The 20,571-nt window shown below is 44.0% G+C and overlaps 1 protein-coding gene across 6 annotated transcripts in view; it reads left to right on the plus strand.

Annotated features, from left to right (window-relative positions):
- MIPOL1 (mirror-image polydactyly 1) overlaps positions 1-20,571 on the plus strand; it is a 672,982-nt gene that overhangs the window by 585,277 nt on the left and 67,134 nt on the right. The window lies entirely within an intron of this gene.

Consider the following 20,571-nt stretch of genomic DNA (forward strand, 5'->3'; position numbering starts at 1 on the left):
TGTATAATCTAATATTTATGGCTGTTGTTATGGAAACCGTATAGGATTTATATGGTATATAAATTTTTTTAATAAATAAATATAAATGTTTAGTAATAATAATTGTAATGGTAGCTGTAGACAGAGCTAATCATTTACTTTTAAATTTAAAAACGGTGACGGGTCAAAAGCTCGCTGACAACCGAGCACGGACAACTGAGCGCAGGGCTTAATCGCGCCGAAGAAAACCCGTATTTTAAAGGGCTCTGACAGGGGGTGTGGGGGGAGGGAAACTCCCCACTTTACTTAATAGGGATCGTGCTGCCTCACGCTGCCATGTGGGGGGTGTAGGGGAGGTGTAACCCCCCCACATTATACTGAAAACTTTAACTTTTTCCCTAAAAAACAGGGGAAAAGTTAAGTTTCCAATATAATGAGGGGGGTTACAACCCTCCAAACCCCCCACAACGCCAGCGCGATCTCTATTAAGTAAAGTGGGGGGGTTCCCCACCAACACCCCCCGTCGGAGCCCTTTAATATACGTTTTTTCTTTGGCGCGATGAAGTCCTGCGCTCAGTTGTCCGCGCTTGGTTGTCGGCGCGCCTTTGTCCTCGCGCGCTTTAGACTATGAACCTTAAAAAGAGTAACCCCCTCTTTTACTAAGGTGCGCTAATCAAATTAGCGCACGCTAAAACGTTCTTAGATATGCACACGTTAGCGTTTAGCATGCGCTAATTTGATTAGCGCACCTTAGTAAAAGAGGGCCTAAGTGCAGATGTTTCCCCCGTAACTCTTTTCACTGTGGTCAACTTCTCAATTTTCGCTAACCAGAAGACATTCTGAGCAACAAAAGTAGGCCTCAACATGACAAAAAGGTTCCTTATTCTTTTTTTATGTAGTGTTTCTTTTTTGTATGCTTAGTTTTTTCACTTTAACTCCTGTCCCAAAGCATTTTTTGGATTTGCACGCTTGTTTTTACAGTGCAAAAAAGAACAGGGCTACAAGTTCCAGAATATGGCACACTTGGTCACCATAACATACCATCTACAAAAGAACTTTACTCGTGGACCTGCCCCTGTTTATACCTAATAAACAGAGGTGGATGACGAGTCACAAAACCTGCCGCTGACCCCAGCTGTTCATGAGAAAATAGTGAGTTGGAAACCACACCCATGTACTTTGAGAAACTTTTCAAAACTGATTCATTGTGATTTAGGAGATTAACAAATAGGAAATAAATCCTGTTTGCATTCTGGGCATGATCATTGCTGAAAAGAGGAGATAAGTCCTTAGTTGTGATCCTTAAAGAGGGTCGAATATTTGTTGAATAAATTCATTTGACTTTTAGAGGGTAATTTTATAAGAGGCTTGAGAATGCAGAACAACATTTTACATGGTCAAGTGGGCTCTTAAAATTGCCTAAGGTTATATGTGCAGATACAGTAGGCACACAGAAACATGGGAGTAATTCTAATTTAAGGCAACAAGAGAATGTATAGATGGTATTCTAGTTATTTACACACCTGCATGAGCATTTTACAGGTAAGCAGTATTTTGTAAGTGCCAAGACGTGATGGTGTGTTCTTTGCAGGTGGGCATTCAGGTGAGTTAGGACAGAGCATGAGCAGGGCCCAAACTTAGAGCTTTGATTTATAAAATATTTTCATCTACACTACACACTATGCTTTGCAATCTGGACATGAGCAATGTCTCAAGCAAAACGTAGGTGTCTGCTTTTCTGTATAGATTCTGGTGAGACCTCATTTAGAATATTGTGTACAATTCTGGAGACTGCAGCATATAGAGCAGTGTGTCTCAACTTCTTCAAGCTAAGTACCCCCTAAGTCTAACCAATATCAACCGAATACCCCCGCCCAAGCTCCTCCCCAGACCCACCCAAGCTCCACTCCAGACCTAATCAAGCTCTGCCCCTAACCCCACCCCATAATAATAGTACTAATTGTAATGCAATTTCTTCTATTCATTTTCCATATACACACATTATTATTTTCCATATACACACATTATGTATTAACAATACATAATGGTAACCACAAAATTAAAAAACACAAAGCACACTGTACGCAGAGAAAATGTTAATTATCATTTATATTCGGGGGGGGGGGGTTTCAAAAAGGTCAAGGCAGATGACTTTAAAATATGCAATATCACCTGTTGGCCTCGATGAGCTCCCGGTGCAGGTAATCGAGGCCAACAGCGTGCCAGATTTTAAGAGCAAATGGGATGCCCATGTGGGATCCCTTAGAGGGTTAAGTTAAGGAGATCGGTCATTAGGAGTGTGATCTCTAGGAAAGTAGACTTGGGTGGGCAGACCTGATGGGCTAAGGCCCTTATCTGCCGTCATTTTTCTATGTTTCTATGAACAGCTACAAAATAATTAGACAAATATAGTGCAAAATATAGACAGCAGATATAAATTCTCAAAACTGACGCATTTCAATCACTAATCTAATATAATAAAATGGTAGGACGCGCATGCGCACTAAAAAAAACGTGTTCCCTGATCCGTCGGGTTTTTTTAGTGCGCATGCGCAGGTTTATGTCACCAAACTCGGCAACTTGGACAACAATCACGCTTATGCTCAAGCCGCCGCCACGAATCCTCTCTCGAACCGCACCAGGATCGAGAGAGGAGCTGCGGCGGGGGCTTGAGCATAAGCGCCATTGTTGTCCCCCTACCTAGCTGCGAGGCTGCGACGGACTTCCTCACGGTTTCACGGTGCTTGGTCCGCCAAACAATTCCTGCCGTTGACCAAATTTGCCCCACCGTTCCTTCCCTTCCTCCATCAGGTACAGTTCAGCTCCGCCTATGTTAAAAGCAGCTGCTTTGAAATTGGAGCCCTGCCGCCACCGTAACACGTTCCCTCTGCCGCGGTCCCATATGTCAGAGAAGGGGCGGGACCAAGGCAGAGGGGAAAGTGCTACGGCAGTGGCAGGGCTCCGATTTCGACGCGGCTGCTTTTAACATTGGTGGAGCTGCACAGCACCAGATGGAGGGAGGGAAGGAAAGGTGGTTGTGCGCTGTTGAGCCCCTCTGCACGGGCCCAAACCAAAAAAGGAGCCAGGACTCTTCCCAACCCGGCGCCGCCAGACCCGACAAAACGGCCCTACACTCACAGACCCGCGAGCAGGGTTGCCATGGAAACCTAACCGGAATTACATGCAGTCGCGCAAGGGTCAGTGAGAGGGGATCAGGAGCTAAAGAGAGATTGAAAAAAACAAACAAACAACAGTGCACAAGTAGAGAGAGACACACAGACAGTCACAGAAGGACAGGGGGCTAAAGACACAGATTGAAAAAATAACAAAACACAGAGGACAAGGAGAGAGAGTGACACAGACACTCACAGAAGGACAGGGGGCTAAATAGACAGATTGAAAAAAATAACAAAACACAGAGGACAAGGAGAGAGAGACACAGGAAAAAAAAATGACAAACAGACATACAGCAGCCAAGGAGACAGACATACTTACATACAGCGTCCAAGTAGACAGACAGAGAGACAGCAAAAAAATACAAACAGCCAAGGAGACAAACAGAAAAAAATAAAAATTACAATGCCCAAGGATAAATTCAGGAAAAAAAACCTTCCAGACATACAGTGGCCAAGGAGTTAGACTGAAAAAAAGGCATACAGACATACAGCAGCCAATGAGACAGACAGACTGACAGCGACCAAGTAGACAATCAGCAAAAAAACACAAACAAACACACAAAGCAAAAAATTAGAAACATACAGCGGCCAAGGAGACAGGCATGCAACAAATAGGAAAAATAAAAAAACTTTTAATAAATCAACCATACATGAAGAAGGAATAAAAAAAAAATAAAAAAGGGAAAAGACACCTACAGGGAAACACAGGATCAAGAGCATACAGAGAAAACAGAAGTTTGCAGGAATCAGGAACATATAGAGAAAGGAGAGCAGAGACCCCTGCAAGAAGAGAAAAATAGCAAAGAGACTGGGGATGAGAAAGAGAGCAGAGATGCTTGCAGGGAGAAAAAGCTAAGCAGTAATGTTACAGCTTGAGAGTGCAGACTGAGGAAGAAAGCAGAGACAGCGCTACACAGGGAAATGGAGGGAGGAAAGAGACAGAAAGAAAAATACAGACTGACATAAATTCTAGCACCCGTTAATGTAACGGGCTTAACGACTAGTTTGAAAATAAAATAATTTTCCCTATCTATGTTGTCTGGTGATCTTATTAGTCTCTGGTTGCACTTTCTTCTGACTGTGCATCCAGCATTTCTGCCTCTCTTCGGGACCTCATTCCCTTCCCCAACCAACATCTCTCTCTGTTCCTCCATGAGTCCAATTTTTCTTCTTCTCTCCTCCACCCCATTGGCAACATGTCTCCCTCTCTCATTGTCCATCTGGCTTTCTCTCATTCCCTCCATTACTGCAAAGGGAATGGGGAAAGAGAGAAAGATCCATGGTGCATCTCTTCCACCCCCTCTACTCCCATATCCAACATTCATCCCCCGGTTCATGTGCAGTGTCTTTTACCACTGCCCACCAGCCCCATGCCCAACATTTCTCCTTCTATCACCCCTCTCCAGCACATGCCACATCACTCCCTCCATTCCCTCCACCACGATGTCCAACATTTCTCCCCCTTTCATCCCTTTCAATCTGTCCCACTATTCCCTGTCCACGACCATATCCATCATTTCTCCCTCTCATCCTTCTCTTCCTCATGTATCTCTACCTTACTCTTCTTTCTCTCAATGCCCAACAATTTTCCTCTTTCTTCATTTCCCCATGTCTACCATTTTTCCTTCTCACTCACACACTCAGCCGGGGTGGCCCCACAAGCTAACTCCAGCGATGAAAAGCCCTCCAGCAATGAAGAGCCTGTCAGGGAGTCCGGAGTCTATACAAGGCCTGGCACCGGTGCTAGCTTAACTGACACAGAGCCTTGGGGTCTGTCACTCGTGAAGCCCTGTTGGTACCGCTCCTCTGACACAAACACGTCAAAGTGGGTGGAGCCAACAGGACCTTCCCGAGCGCGTGGATGAGAAGGCTCTTTGGCAGAGGGGGACATGCCACTTGAGGCAGGGGAGTGAGAGACCTGCGCCTCATACCCCCCACACACACACAAGCGGCTCGCATAACCCTAGTACCTCGTGTTGAGAAACACTGATGTAGAGGGATGGAAGCATCATAATATGCAAAACAAGAGAAGAAAACTCTGTAAAGAATTAGACTAAGAATCAAGGAAAAGCAAAGCCTAAAACACAAATATGACAGAAAAAACAGAGAGGTGCTTCAGAAACCACAGGTGGAACTAAACCTCACCCAGGTGGGGTAAATTTGGACCTAAAGATTATGCACAATTTTATTTACTTATTTATAACATTTCTAACCCGCTTAAACCTAAGCGGCTTACAAAAATACATACCTAACTATCAAATAACATATACATAAAAACAGCATTCTATAAATTCACTACAGTTTTCAATACCTTTCTTAAATTTCAGATAGTGGTGTAGTAAGGGGAGGGGCAGGAGGGCTGTCCAGCCCAAGCACCATCTTAGGGGGGGACGCCAGCACCTCTCCTCCTCTCCTCCTCTCCACACCTCCCCCTCCCTCCCCACTCCTTCCCTGCCGCACATGCGTCTACACTTCTGTACCTCTAGCTCTTCACCAGCATGAGCAGCAGCTTCAACCACTGCTTGCGCCGGCCTCGGCTCTCCCTTCCCGGTCCCGTGTCCAGGAACTGATGTCAAAGGGAGATGCTGCTCACACTGGGGAAGTTAAGGAGGTATGGGGGAACTGAAGGGGCACAGGACAGGGAAGGAGCAGGGGTGTGGAGAAGAGGGCAGGCGGGTGCCACTGCCCTGGGTGCCTCCCACCCTCGCTATGCTACTGAGATCAGACAGTTCAGAGCCAGCATAGAAAAACTGATAAAGGAGACAAATGCACACGGAACTGAAAACGGTCACACATTTGGGTACGACATGCTGATGTGCAGAAAATTGTACACAGGAAGGAACAATGGACTAGCACATCTCACCCATTGAAAGCTATGTAAACACCATTACATTGCTGTGCCAAAAAAACACTGGGATCATGACCCAGACAGAACTGTGGAGAATGAAGAAGTTGTGATTACCTGAGACATTCCTATTTCCACAGATAAAAAGCTTGTTACAAGAAAACTGAGCATTGTGACAAAGGAGAAAAAAACACAAGAGCAATATTAATAGAAGTGTCAGTGCCGAGTGACTAATTTGTATTACACATGGAAAAAGAAAAGACCCTCAAGTATCAGCAAATTCAATCAGACAACCAAGAAAATGTGAGAGAAAGATACAGAAATCAATCCAATTATATTGAGTGCTACTGTCCTAATTAAAGAGAATTTTCAAGTGTATCTTGATATGTCTGTGGGCTGTACAAGGGGCCGCTGAAAAGAAGTTCTCAGCCCAACCAACAAAGTTGGGGCAGTCTCCATTGAGGGCTATACACTTAGGCCTCCTTTTATGAAACTGCGATACCATTTTCTAGCGTGGGGAGGCGCGCTGAATGGCCTGCGCTGCTCCCGAAGCTCTTAGAGTTCCTATGAGTGTCGGGTGCAGCGTGGGCCATTCAGCGCAGCTCTCTGCACTAGAAACTGCAATCGCAGTTTCATAAAAGAGGGGGTTAGTCTTAGGAAATACTTTTTCATCGAAAGGGTGCTGGATTCCTGGAATACCTTCCCAGTGGAGGTGGTAGGGACAAAAGCAGTGACAGAATTCAAAATGCATGGGATAAACACAGAGGATCCCTATATAGAAAGAGGATAGCTGTGGTGATGAGCATTTATGAAAATGCGCAAAGAAGACTATGGAGGTCAACAGTTATGAACACGCAGAAAGCAGGCTGTGTCACTCAATATTTATGAAAATGCTGACTGCAGCTGGCTGAATGTCAAGTGGAAAGTAGTTTTCAGTGAGCACTGTTTATGGTACAGAAAAAAAATCAGATTTTTTTTTTTTTTGTCATTTTGTGCAAGAACATGACATTTTTGGAAGCCCTGGCAGTTAGAATTCACACAAAGCCAGAGATCCTCAGGATGAGGGTGGAGGAAGATGGACTGCGAAATTAGAATGTATGCATATAGTATATTGCTATTTGTATACAGAGAGAAAGACAATGTAAGTAACATAGTGAAACTGATAGAGAAATTTGGGAACTTCGCTGGGCTGAAAACCAGTTATGATACATCAGAGGCCCTAGCTTTGAAGGAAGATAGTACCACAGAAAATGAAAGGGAATTTTTGTTAAATTGTGTGAAAGTGGCGATGGGAAAAGGAGGATTAAAGTATCTTGGGATCTACATTAGCAGAATCCCTGAGGAAATGAATGCAAAATATAATCAATAAAGTGGATCAGATCAGAATTTTCTCATTATACTGCCATATAGCACTCATAAATATGGTACTTCTCCCCAAATTAATATATGCCATACAGGCAGTGCTAGTATGGCTCGGACAGATGGAGGAGAAACAAAGCCAAGGGAATACAAATCCATAAGTTTAAATGGAGAGCTGAAGGCTCTTGGATAGGTTACTCTAAATGTAAGGGTAGGGTTACCAGACATCTGGGAAAATCCGGACATGTTTTCTTTGCTCCCAGACGGGTTTTTCAATACACGACATTTGTCTGGGTTTTGGAAAGCCCAGACAAACTCCAGCCACATATGGAGGGCCTCTGACATCACACACATCAACACATGCTCCAGGCATGACCAGAGCTTGTTGCAAAAGAGAAAAGGCTTTTTTTTTTCCAATTCCAAAATTTTATTGAAATTTTATACAAGAAATAATGAATTCAAACAGGAGAGAATACAAAATTGGAAAAATATGTTCATAAACACAATTATAACATAGCATAGGATATTCAAAAACAATCATTCAATCCAGCCCACCCAACCCACCAAACCTCAAATGGAGAGAGTGAAATTACACTAACATTCATATACCAACGTACATAACCATTCTTACAACAAGTACTCATCCTCTGTCAACATATTCTTGTAAGGGTGACCATAACCTCTGAAATTTAGCCTTTTTGCCTCTTTTCCATTATTACAGTCTCATATTTCCCTGTCAAACAAACAGAGTTCCACCAAAACTGAAAAGACAATAAAGACATATCTTTCCATGTTCTTAAAATAGTTTGAATTGCAACCGCAGTAAGAATTGCTATTAACATCTTGTTGTCATTAGTTTTATCAACAGAGGCATGGGAGCAGGACTGGGTAGGGTTGGAAGCAGAATAGGTGGGGTTATGTGCCCGGGGTTTTCCTTTGTAAAATATGGTAACCCTAGGTAAGGGGGGAGGGAGCAGAGAGTGAGAAGCCCTTTTTTAATATCTTTATTATTGGTAAGCAAGGAACAGCATACAGAACACATTGCATAACAGCAGTACAAAACAGTGTAGAACAGCAGTACAGTGGTGAAAACATCCTGCATACCAGGGTTTTTATATTTTCTGTACCAAAGAGCTATAGCCCCAACCCCCTTCCCCCGAGCAGTCCCACCTCTATGCGTTCATGTTACATTCACTCCAGTTAAAAGCAATCACGTTCTCACGTTGATGAGTCACATGCTTCGGATCAGCATTATAGGCCTGGCCAGGTGTTCGAACTTTCAAAGGGTGACCCATGGTGTCTCGTGGAGAAAAACCTTTGTCTTTGGCTGGTCAAAAGTCATTGTCTCTGGCTGAACGTGTCTACCACGCTGGACAAAAGTCATTGTCTTTGGCTGAACTTATCGATGTCTTAAAGAGACTTGACCAACGGGAGAATCTGGTCTCTATTGCAAAACATTACAGTGTTCATCCTAGCCAGATTTATCAGATTCATTAAAAAAAGCAAGCCAAATTGAAAGACTGGCAAAACAACAGCAATCTTACCAGGAAACGGAAAAGAACTGGGAAGGCTGGAGATGTTGAGGATTAGAGGTAAGTTACAAAATTAGTCTGGGACCACTGTTCAGGCAATAGGCCTGATGGGCCGCCGCAGGAGCGGACTGCTGGGCAGGATGGACCTCTGGTCTGTCTCAGCGGAGGCACCTTCTTATGTTCTTATGTTGAACAGGCCTTGCTGCGATGGTTTGCTGAAACTAGAAATCATCAATTGCTGGGCCTCTGCTGATGGAGAAAGCAGCACAGCTATTCGAAAAACTGGGTGTAGAAGACTTCAAAGCAACAAACGGATGGCTAGAGAGGTGGAAAGTTCATAACAGCATAAAATTTAAGAAGCAGCATGGTGAAAAACAAGACACTGATGAGTTTGGTGCAGAAAGATGGGTCTTGGAAGTGTTGCCATCAGTCATTGGTGGATATGAACCATGCGACGCTTTCAACGCCGATGAGACGGGCCTGTACTGGCGTGCCATCCCTGATGGAACATTGACTTTCAAATGCAGTGAAACTGTTGGTTTCAAGGTGCCAAAGGAACAATTGCCATTGCTGCTCAGTTGCAATATGGATGGTAGTGAAAAGCTCAAGCCACTGATAATTGGGAAGAATAGAAATCCTCGGTGCTTCAAAAACATTAAATGCCTGCCTGTTGAATATGAAAGCAATAAAAATGCATGGATGATGGCTACACTGTGGCTTGAATGGTTGCAGAAGCTTGACAATCTGATGAGAAGGCGTAGGAGACACATTGTAATGCTGTGTGATAACTGTACAGCACACAGTAATGACGTACGACTAACCAACATCAAACTTGTGTTTCTGCCACCAAACACGACCTCTTTGATCTAACCATGGACCAGAGAATAATTGCCAACTTCAAACGTCATTACAGGTCGCTCGTCCTAAGATATGTGATGGGAGTGATTGATGCAAGCACTGAATCCAGCCCCCAAGCTGCTGAGCTTGCGAGAAAAATGACGGTGCTCGACTCTCTTCACATGGTACGGGAGGCATGGAATCGAGTCTCATCATCAACGATTTCAAATTGCTATCGACGAGCGAGCTTCATTCACGCATCTGAGACAACTGAAGCTGACACTTCGTCCATTGAATTCCCAGTTGGACTCTTGCCACCAGAGTTTGAGCTGTATGTCGCCGTTGACAACGATGTGCCCACATCATCTGACAGCACTAATTCCAATATCTGTACAATTATAAAGGACACTGCAGACAACCAAGTCTGATGATGACGGGGATACTGCTGCGGTCATCATGACTAATGAAACACCTGCAGAGATTGTTTCCTTCTCAGACACGCTGAAGTTCCTACACACGCTACGTTGTTATCTGGAGATAAATGGATGTCACGACTGTGGACAATTTTACAGCATGAGTAGTCAGATACACAGCCTGAATCATGCAATCTGCGTGCAGAAAACAATAACTGATTATTTCAGTAGAATGTTGGTTTAAAAAAAGGTTTGCAGTGTATTGCATTAGACGGAACTGTGCTGATTCTAAAACTGAACCGTGTAGAATTGTTTTACATGTGGGGGTTTTTTGCTGAATAAAAGTTTTATTGCATTTGACTACAGCATACTGTGATTTTTCATGACTAAAAAGTGGGATTCCAATTAAGCACACACTCTGTTTAAGCGCACGTGGCGGTCCGGTCCGGAGGCCATGCACTTAAGTGGAGTCGACTGTACATGATTTAGGTGCAAGGATTTACACCAGGTTTCAGAGGGTGAAATCAGCGCACCTAAAATTGTGTGGGTGCAGATCCCAGAGCCAAATGATATTCTGTAAAAAGTACCCAACTTGGAGCATTGTTTATGGAATAGCGCTTAGTGCTCATTTTTTTCAGCACCAATTTCATGGCACTATATATAGAATTTAGTCTCTAGTGCCTTGGTTACTCTACTCTGTCAGCGTTGCCTTTTAGAATTATGATATATTTACAAGAACCATCTTATAAGTCACTCTCAACTGCAAGAGGGGTAGAAGTGGGAGGACCACTAGGCAACAGTGATCACAACGCGATCAGATTCACATTAGAAAGGGGGACACCCATAGTAAGGAGGACCGCAACAACTGCGCTCAACTTCAAGAAAGGGAACTATGTTGCTATGAGGGAAATGGTGGGGAGGAAGCTCAGAAACATCTTTAGGATGGAGACTGTGGGAAACGCCTGGACCATATTCAGGGACACCCTGCAGGAAGCACAAAGAATGTACGTCCCCAGTTTCAGGAAAGGCTGCAAGAACAAGCGATCAAAGGACCCGGTTTGGATGTCAACTGAAGTAAAGAGGGCAATAAATGACAAAAAAGTATCCTTCCGGAGATGGAAAAAGGACCCAACGGAGGAAAATCACCAGGCACACAGGAAATGCCAAAAGGAATGCTACCGAGAGGTTAGAAAAGCGAAAGGGGAATACGAAGAGGGGCTGGCCAGGGAGGCGAAAAACTTCAAGGCATTCTTCAGTTACGTAAAGGGGAAGCGACCAGCGAGAGAGGAGGTGGGGCCGTTGGACGATGGGGATAGGAAGGGAGTGATTAAGGAGGATAAAGAGGTAGTTGAGAGGTTGAACACATTCTTCTCGTCGGTTTTCACGAGCGAAGACACATCTAATATACCGGACTCAGAGGAGCTCATGAGTGGGGAACAGGCCGAAAAATTGGAGCACATAAAGGTAAGTAAGGAGGATGTCCTCAAACAGATAGACAGGTTAAAATGCGGTAAATCACCGGGCCCGGACGGGATCCACCCAAGGGTTCTGAAGGAACTAAGACAAGAAATAGCAGGCACAATCCAGCATGTTTGCAACCTATCCTTGAAAACTGGTGAGGTACCAGAGGACTGGAAATTGGCGAATGTCACACCTATCTTCAAGAAGGGATCGAGGGGTGACCCCGGGAACTACAGGCCAGTGAGCCTGACTTCAATTATAGGGAAGATGGTGGAAGCTATGATCAAGGACGGCATTTGCGAGCACATCGAGAGGAATGGCCTACTGAGAACAAGCCAGCACGGATTCTGTAAGGGAAGGTCGTGCCTAACGAACCTTCTGTACTTCTTTGAGGGAATAAGCAGTTGGGTGGACAATGGGGAACCCATAGACATCATTTACCTCGATTTTCAAAAGGCTTTCGACAAGGTGCCACATGAAAGGCTGCTTAAGAAGCTGTGGAACCACGGGGTGGGAGGGGATGTGCACAGATGGATCAAGCACTGGTTGTCGGGTAGACTGCAGAGGGTCGGAGTGAAGGGCCAATATTCTGACTGGCGGGGAGTCACAAGCGGTGTGCCAAGGGATCGGTGCTGGGGCCGTTACTCTTCAACATATTTATCAATGACCTGGAAAAGGAGGCAAAGTGCGAGGTTATAAAATTTGCAGACGATACCAAACTGTGCGGCAGAGTTAGGTCCAGGGAGGAGTGTGAGGACCTGCAAAGGGACCTGGACAAGCTGGAAGACTGGGCAAACAAATGGCAAATGCGCTTTAACGTGGAAAAATGCAAGGTCATGCATATAGGGAAAAATAACCCGTTGTTCAACTACAAATTGGGGGGGGGGCATTGTTGGGAGACAGCAGTCTTGAGAGAGACTTGGGTGTGCTGGTGGATGCATCACTGAAGCCATCTGCACAGTGCGCAGCAGCCTCGAAAAAAGCCAACAGGATGCTGGGTATCATAAAGAGGGGCATAACAACCAGGACGCAGGAAGTCATCATGCCATTGTATCGAGCGATGGTGCGTCCACATCTGGAATACTGCGTTCAGTATTGGTCGCCGCACCTCAAGAAGGACATGGCGGTACTTGAGAGAGTCCAAAGGAGAGCAACGAAACTGGTAAAAGGGCTGGAACACTGCCCATATGCCAAGAGGTTGGATAGGCTGGGGCTCTTCTCTCTGGAAAAAAGGAGGCTCAGGGGAGATATGATAGAGACCTTCAAGATCATGAGGGGCATAGAGAGAGTGGATAGGGACAGATTCTTCAGACTGAGGGGGACAACAGGTACGAGGGGGCATTCGGAGAAACTGAAGGGAGATAGGTTCAAAACAAATGCAAGGAAGTTTTTCTTCACCCAAAGGGTCGTGGACACTTGGAATGCGCTACCGGAGGAAGTGATCAGGCAGAGTACAGGGATTCAAACAGGGATTGGACGGATTCCTGAGGGATAAAGGGATCATGGGATACTGAGGGAGGAGCTGGGATATAAAACAAGTATAGAAAGCTAACCAGGTAATAAGTATAGAAACCCAACCAGGTCGTGCATGTGCAAGACTGGAGGGTTAGGACTTCGATGGGAAGATAGGACTTCAGTGAGAAACCAAGGTGGCAAGGGAGCCCCTTCTGGTGATTCAGACAGGTCGTGACCTGTTTGGGCCGCCGCGGGAGCGGACTGCCGGGCAGGATGGACCTATGGTCTGACCCGGCGGAGGCACTGCTTATGTTCTTATGTTCTTATGTTCTTAACCAATACTCATATGGGTCTTATTTGCGTATTAAAGTCTGCTCGATATTCAAAGCTATTTAACTAGCCAGAAATAGCCACTGATCAGTTAAACAGTGTTTCGGCGCCTAACTGCTGTTTCAATAACTTCCCAAAATAAATAGGAGCAAGACAAACAATAAATGGTAAACAATTCCAGTTTTTTACCACATAAATACCACATAAAAAGAAAAAGATTTTGCAAAAATAAACCTGTATCTTATAGCCCTTTAGTAGTAGGAAAAGTCAAAAGCAACCCGGCAGGATTCCTGCTTGTAAATAAATAAATTCAAGGAAAAAAAACCTCTAGGGTCAGGCCAAATAAAGATTTATATGCCAAGCAATAGATTTTGTACTCAACTCAAGCTATCACGGGAAGGCAATGAAGCTTCATCAGCAGATGCGTAGCATGATCAAATACCAGTTTTACAGCTGTGTTCTGAATTAAGCATAGTCTTCTTTGCAGTTTAAATGAGATTCCCAAATACAGTATAAAGAGTTGCAATAATCTAGAGAAGACAATATCACCATCTGTCTTATCAACCTGAAATGGACCTGAAGTAAATAAGAACAAATTGATTTTGGTTGCCTAAGTTTAATGAGATTCTTTGTAATGTGGTGTTAATTTGAGGTCCCATACTTAGGAATCAAGAAGCATCCCTAGAATTCTAGAGGTCATGTTTTAGTGGTGACCTTCAGCCCAAGTATGCATGAATGGTCCTTCCAGAACTTGCAGTGTTCTTTCTATATCTGTTTAGCATTTTTGTTGCAGGGAAACACATGGGAGCCAGCTCTGTGGGTGTCATAGGGTGCTGACCCTCCCCCCCAAAAAAAATATTGAACATGCTCTTTCATTGTGTCCAGGGAGTGGTAATTTGTATTGTGTTTGACTGTCTAATCATTTTGAAATCTTGGCGACTATGAGGACACCATAACACACATTCCTTATTAAATAATATAACATTAAGGTCTGAGGTAAGACATTTTAAACACATTTTGAAATTTGTGGGATTTAGGATGGGAGGTAAAGGTTGGAGAAAACAGCTACTCTAAAATAGTCTACTTTCAGCTCCTTTTCCGCATTGGAGAATTGCATTAAAATCAAATATTTTATGAAGAATGACATTTTTCATCTCATTTTTTTGTGTTTTCACTTTGTGAAAAGGACCATATTTTGCATTGTAATAAATTTATTAAATAAACCTCTTTACCCCCAATATTATACAGTTATTATGCCCATGAATACTCATGTTTGTTTCCCCCACAACAGTCATGGTGTACATTTTCTGAAGAAAAAAAAACTGTAATTCTTCCATCTGGCAAAATCAATGGACAAGCTGCTGCCTACTTGCCAAACAGTAACTTGTATGTAGTGAGTAAAGCTTTAAAGAATTTGTGAATCCTTAGCCTGATTTCCCTGCCTCTGATGACAGTTTGTCTGTATAGTTTCTCTGAGAGGTGTCAGTGGAATTTCTTTAGGGTCACACAAGGGTTTCGAGCTCCAAGCAAACACACTTTCCTCAAACTCTGCTTGCTTAATCTGTTTGCAGGTTGAATTAGAAGATGGGGGTGGTTGACTGAGAAGACACAGGAACATTTCCACAGGTTTTTTTTTTTTGTTTTTTTTAAATAAAGGCCATGCTATTGTAATTCAGAGACTTTTCCCATCTATTTTAGTTTGCTGCAGACTTGTAGCAGTGATTTTAAATTCTTATAACCTGAAAGAAAGGGGATTTTTTTCCCAAATAACTAAACATGATTTAGTTATGTGATTTTTTTTTTTATTCCAATGTGTTTGAGCTAAGTGAAAAGTGTATATGGACTTTCAGTTGGTAAAAATGGGCTGGGTCTTTGTTCTTTTGTTTAATTTTTTTTTATGAGGGAAGACTTTGAAAAGGTCTGCTCTTTTAGAGTTTATTGAAACTCTGAGAAGGCTAAAGACTATTTTACTGATTTATATAGTTTCATGTGGAGGGAACTATTAGAAAGAATTGCTTCAAGTGTTAGCTGTGTGTCTACAGTATATTTCAAATTTTTTAAATCTTCGAAAAGCATGCTGGGTCCTGAGTTAGGAGTTACCATCCCAAAAAATAGTCTTGAATTCATTGTGGATAATACACTGAAAATTTCAACCCAGTGTGCCATGGCTGCTGAAATGGCAAATTAAATATTAGGGAATGTCCAAAAAGGGAAGGAAAGCATTACCGAGAATATCATTATGCCTCTTTTTAAGTGTACAGATCTGGTCATCACATTTTAAAAAAAGGGAGAAGGGCAGCTCTGTAATGGGGTGTTCAATTTACATGTTAGCAGTGCACAGAAATGTTAGAATATCAGTGCTTTCGTTGGCAAGTGTACACTTACATGCTTAGGTGATGGCAAAGCAACTAATTACTGTTCAGCAAGATGTTCATAAGTGGCATGGAGGGGCATTTTCAATATGACGTCCAAATCTGAGTTTGGACATTTTGGGACAGAGTCTCAAAATGGCACCTACATTGGCGGCCGCTTACAAAAGCGGTGCCAATCACCTAGCAATCACACAACAGCACCGTTTGGAGAATCACAGCAGGGTTTTAAAGGTGTGCGCACATTTCTGGCACCTGCCTTTGGTGAGACTCGTGTCTACAGAAGTGCCTAACGGCATCCAAGGTCACTTCCGGCGTTAACCAGGCCTACAATGGCATCATTCTTGGAGATGCCTACAGGCAACTTCTATTTTTAACAGCATTTTTAATTGGTTTTTAATCGGCGCAGTATATTACTGCGCCGATTGAACCGATTAAAACAAGTTAGGTGGTGACAGGGTGCCTACTGCCACCTAACGCATTTGATAAAGTACAGTCAAACCTCGGTTTACGAGTGCACCAGTTTGTGAGTGTTTTGCAAGACGAGCAAAACATTTGCAAAATTGGCGCCTCAGAAACTGAGTTTGACTCGATTTATGAGTGCCACCCCCGCAATCCGGCATCCCCCCCAGCGATCCAACATCCCCCCTGCTCGCGTCGTTTCCCCCCCCCAACCCCTGCGATCCTACATCCCCCCCAAGCACCGAAATAACATCCCTTACCCCGATTTGGCACCAATACCAACACACAGGACATGCTGGTGCCCGAAGATCCTACCTCTTGGCTGTGCTGGGCTGGGCAGTGCGTCGGAGATCCTTCCTCTTGCCTGTGCTGGGCTGGACTGGTGCCTCAAAGCCTAACAGACAATCTGAAACTGATTAGAAACATAGAAGATGACGGCAGAAAAGGGCTACAGCCCATCAAGTCTGCCCACTCTGCTTACCAACCCCCTGTCTATGCCCTAGTGACCCAATTAGAAAGTTATAATTATATATCATTTGGAGGAATAAACCTCAGATCCCCATTTACCACCAGTCATAAACTTTGCCATCAAACTTGCTAGGGAAAATCTTCATTGGTTAATAAAACCTCCAACCTTCTATCGATATTCTAAGCTTCTTTTACATTCTCATTCATGTTAGTAAATATAAATCTTATTAATCAATTCAAGTACTTAGCTTATTGTTATCAAGCGCTGAATGCTTAATAATGCTGACTGTCTGTTGCCGACGAAGGCAAGCCCACATTTCGCTTCTGCAGCGTAGGTCACATCGTGAAAATTTGAATACAGTATTGCTATTTAACTTCATGGAGTGTCCGCTTGTATTTATTCTTTCAAAAATTATAATCGATTCGTGTTTAGCCATTCTACCCCACTCAGGTTTTTTAGACCACTATCATATCCCCCTCAGCCATCTCCAAGCTGAAGACCGTAACCTCTTAAGCCTTTTCTCATAAATTCCTGGGCCTGAGTCCCTCCAAGTAGTCTGTGGCTCTGCCTGTGTTAATATTTTAAATTACAAACAAAACCCTGTAATTATGACTTATAGTTTATTAGACTTGATATACCATTTGTTGTTTATTAAAATTTGATGCACTGCCCATTTTGGACACCCAAGTCAAAACAGGTGACAATAAAAACATAAAAGGAAATTAAAAGCAGAACTCCATTGTTATAGGAGTCAATCAATCATTGCAGAAAGAGAAGGAAGACACTCTCACGGGTAGTAGCCACACTATTGTTCGCCCGCGTGCTCAAGTTAACCAAGAGACTCAGCATAACCTAAAACCTTTGGAAAGAAATAGGTCTTCAGCATGGTCCAAAATGTAATATGTTCTAATCAAATGTGTTGCAGTAAAGAGTTCCAGAGAGCTGGAGCCACAGATAAAAAGCTGACTTCCTACTGGATTCCCATTTAGCCTTCAAGAGGTGAGGGAGAATGGGCCTGTTATCTGTTAATGGCCATAATGTACATGAAGGAGTATATGGGATAATAAGCACAGATAGATACATGGAGACCAGTGTTCCCTCTAAGCGGGCGGGTGTTGTGAGCAAACTTTTTTCACTGTGAGCTAAAAATATCGGGCGCCAGCAAGTTATGAGCCAAATAAATATGTTGCTTTCTACCACAGAACTTCCTTACGTTTGTATGGAATCTATCCCCTTTCAACTTTAGAGAGTGCCCTCTCGTTCTCCCTGCCTTAGCTACTAAGTCTATTCCCTTCAGTACCTTGAATGTTTCTATCATGTCCCCTCTCAATCTCCTCTGCTCAAGGGAGAAGAGGCCCAGTTTCTCTAATCTTTCGCTGTACGGCAACTCCTCCAGCCCCTTAACCATTTTAGTTGCTCTTCTCTGGATCCTTTCGAGTAGTACCGTGTCCTTCTTAAAGTACCAGTGCTGGACGCAGTACTCCAGGTGAGGGCGTACCATGGCCCGGTACAGCAGCATGATAACCTTCTCTGTCTCTTCAGTCCAGCATCTGCCCCTTCCATTCACTGTCTGTCTTTCCCTGCCATCTCTCCTCCTGCCCCCTCCCCCACCCCCCAATTTGGTCTAGCATCCATCATCTTCCTTCTGTTCCCCTCATGGTCTGGCATCTCTATCCTTCCCTCCCCCCTGTGGTTTTTAGCATATCTCTCTTCTCATTTCCTCCACTCAGATCTGATCATTCTCTGCTCTCTCTTCCCTTTTCTTCTCTGGTCTTCCTTCTCTATTTTCTGCCTCCATCTAAATTAAATTCTTTCTTACTATTTAGTCCCGTTTCCCTCTTTTCACTGTGTCTACACACAGCTTGTCACCCCTTTCCCTCACCCCTCCATTATCTTACTATTTTCTTCCCCCTTTATTTATCTCCTCCTTCCATCCAGTATGTGTTCTTTCCCCACTTCCATTCAGCATCTGCTCTCCCTTCTCAACTGACATCCATCTGCCTTCTGCTCTCTCTCCCTTCTTCTCACTTCCATCATCTGTCCCCTTCTCTCTCTCTCTCATCTCCTCCATTCCATCATCTGCCCCTTCTCTCTCTCTCTCTCTCTCCCCCCCCCCAACTTCCATCATCTGCCCCCCTTCCCCTCACCTTTGTGGGTCACTTTCTTTCCCCTGAGGGTGGCTCATGTCACAGGGGAAGCTTTGGCCGAGCAGAACCGCTTGATTGACAGTGGAACTTACTTGATTGATGTCGATGCTGGGGCCCGTTGCCGTTTGAAGGAAAAAAAAAAAAGGTGGAAAAAAGGAACCTGTAAAGGCGAGAGGAAGGGAAACCTCCAGGACAGCTGCTTTTTGCCCTCCTTCAGCGGCCCAAGAGTTCAGACCAGCAGCGGCAGCTCTGTATGCTTTTAACTTCGGCACAGAGCTGCCCCTAATCAATAGTTTAGCGCGGTTTCATGAGGCAGCCTCGGGGCCTTTGATAGCCGGCCCGCTTCGATGATGCGATGTGGGCCGGCCTAGCAAAGGCCCCGAGGCTGCCTTATGAAACCGCGCTAAACTATTGATTAGGGGCAGCTCTGTGCCGAAGTTAAAAGCATACACAGCTGCCGCTGCTGGTCTGGAGGTGCGGAGACAAGGCAGGAGGCAAACGCGGTGGAAGGCAGGAGTCCCGGCGAAGGCTGGAGTCCCGGCATAGCGACTGCAACAGGAAGTTGCAAGTCAGCTGACGCCGGCCTTTCGTTGCGGCGGGGACCGAATCCTTCGCGGACCGGCAAGATTTTGTTTGCGGACCGGCGGTTGAAGAACTGTGCTCTACACTGTGTGCGCTGTGACGAGAAACTTGTGCGCTGCGAGGTAATATTTTGTGCGCGTGCGCACGTCAACGCAGCTTAGCGGGAACACTGATGGAGACACCTGAATACAGAACCTTATGTTATATTAATCAGGTATTCTAGTCTATCTTTACCTATTCAGTTCAAGGTCGATTACAAGAGGTTGGGTCAGTTACCCAGGAAGTTACAATGGTCAATTTAGTTTGACACGGATATTCAATAGAGTTGTTAGTACAGGTAGATCAGTACTTTTATTAATACAGTTAGGATATAGATACAAGTTTAAGAAGGTATCGTTGGCTCTACATTATGTCCCAGGAGTTGCAATGGAGCAGTTTAGAAATGGGCTTTTAAAATTACCATTTCAGTTACTTCCAGGTAGGCTAGGCTCCCTGTCTTAGTACAGATATGCTATTAAAAGTTTTCTGTAGCTGAGATAGTGGTCACAAGATCATAGTGTAAATGGTAGTTGGTTCCAGCATTTTGCTAATTGATATTGGATGGATAAGGTGTATAATTTGCCTGGTAGACTTTATATTGTTGCTTGCTGGGAATTTAAGTGGAAAAGATTTCTGGTGGAATATCTGGAGGCACCCTGGAGTAGGGTGGCCAACTCTTGTTAGGTAGTCGGGGGCATTCCCAGTCAGGATCTTAATGGCAATGATGTCTAATTTAAACTTGATCCTTGTGATTATGATAGTATGGCTGTAGATGTTCCAATTTCCATAGTCCATATATGTCTTACTACAGCATTTTGGAACTTGTTGTAAACATGATAGCAATGTTATTAACTAATGAAAGTATTTTGTATTGAATCTTGTATTCTGTGGCAGCCAAATTAGATGTTTTAATAAAAGAGCAAAGCAATTTACAAATAAGTTCAGTTACTCCAATTACTGGGCAGTGTAAGTTTGCGGACTCAAGTAGTAGTCTTACCACATGTGTTCTAGGGTCCTACTTTCATTTGAAACTTCACTCCGCTGGATCCTGCAGGGTCATCTGGTGCTGAGACTCTCCCAAGGCTCTCCTGTCCCATGCCATATCTATCTGGCAGG

This window comes from Geotrypetes seraphini, chromosome 7, assembly GCF_902459505.1.
Source record: "Geotrypetes seraphini chromosome 7, aGeoSer1.1, whole genome shotgun sequence".
Lineage (NCBI taxonomy): Eukaryota > Metazoa > Chordata > Amphibia > Gymnophiona > Dermophiidae > Geotrypetes > Geotrypetes seraphini.